The sequence below is a fragment of the Macrobrachium nipponense genome, chromosome 13 (assembly GCF_015104395.2).
Source record: "Macrobrachium nipponense isolate FS-2020 chromosome 13, ASM1510439v2, whole genome shotgun sequence".
Taxonomy (NCBI): Eukaryota; Metazoa; Arthropoda; class Malacostraca; order Decapoda; family Palaemonidae; genus Macrobrachium; species Macrobrachium nipponense.
Window position 1 is genome coordinate 95,971,774 of NC_087206.1, and position 1,699 is coordinate 95,973,472.

Consider the following 1,699-nt stretch of genomic DNA (forward strand, 5'->3'; position numbering starts at 1 on the left):
GTGAAATGCCCGTAGAGTCTTTTTTTTAGAAAAGAGATTTTTTTTTTTTTCTCCCTTGGATGAAGAGAAAAGGAAATCAAAAGAGATTTTTCTTTTCCGTGAATGAGGGGAAAAGTAGTTAACATCACGGGCTGTGTTATATGTTTCTTTGTGCCTTGAAAGACACAAATATAAGGGGGATACACAGATTATTTTTTTTTATTGTGTTGGAGAAATTACTGTGAAATGCCGATGATTGGTGTTGTATCTGTGTTGTGTGGCAATGGTGTTTATGTCATGGTGTTGCATCTGGAGACATGTATATTCATAGATTCAGCAATACTAGTGTATGCTATTTTGAATTTCACCTACTTGAGATCTTTGCAAGATAATTATTGCTATGAGAGTTATTTATTATTGTTATTATTAATAGTTATTATACTTGAGATGTCACGGGAGGTTTGCTTAAGAAATATGAATTTCATTACGGGAGAATTTTGCTTTACGAGTGTTTTGAGATATTTCATGGGAGATTAGTTTGATAATTTTTACAGATACTTTATTCAAGAGAATTATTACAATGAATTTAATGGGAGAAAGTCTTGTTTAATTATTTTGTTAGGTTTTTGTAACTTTGGAGAATATTTTCAGTGATTCACGGGGATGAGTTTTGCTGAATCTTGATGAATCTGATTGAATTTTGGTGAATTGTGTTGAAACTTGCTGAACTTTTGCTGAACTTTTGCTGAATTTTTGGAGAATGGACAAGCATTAACATTGGTGATTTTTTTTTTGTACTGATACTGATGATTTTGATGATAGCAATTTTTTTTTTGTGATTTTGTGATAATGATATTTCTGATACTGATTTTTTTTATACTAAATACGTGGGTGCCGTAATGCTATCAAGGGAGGTGAAATCTTTTTTTGATTTTGGGAGGAACTAACAACACATTGTTTTATTTTTTTTTTTGTTTTTTTTTTTTTCCTTTTTTTATGAGTTCAGCAGATAATTGCTTGACATCTAGTGAGTTACGGGAGATAGTTAATGGTGCCGTTGATTTTTCTTTTCTCCTTTTTTGGAAGTTAGCCATAGCTGACACAAGTTTTTTTTACCATGGGGGAATTTGAGTTTATTTTTTCTCTCCAGTTAGTGTGAATATTATCTCAGTTCATGACTTAGAGTCATTGTTCGGGAACGTGTTCGTATTTAGCTATTTGATGCTATAGAGAAATATATGATTTTTTAATTTTTTTTTGCATGTTTGAATGCATACGTAATGGCACTACAGTTTTTTCAATTTTTTTCTGGATATTTTGTGTTTCCAGAAATTGTGAGTTTTCTGGTTAACAATAGCCCTTGTCGTATTTGTGACGACTTTGTGAGAGATAGGGAACTTGGTTAAGTTTTCTAGTGGCTTATGTCGTAGTGCATATGGAGAAGTCTTTGCTTAGACACTGTGAATTGGGAGTTCTGTTATAAGGAGTTGTGGCACATTGGTGATTTTTTCTAGAATTTTCTAGACAGTTTTATTTGCCGAGTTTTGCCTTTTTTTTAGCAATTATGCTAAATGGAGAGAGTTTTTATAGTTTTTACTATAACATTGAGTTATTCTCTGGAGAATTGGAGTTATAATTGAGATATATTTGGAGAGATAATTGGAGGTATATATTATTTTGGAGTTATATTTTGAGATATATTTGGGATATTGGAGATACA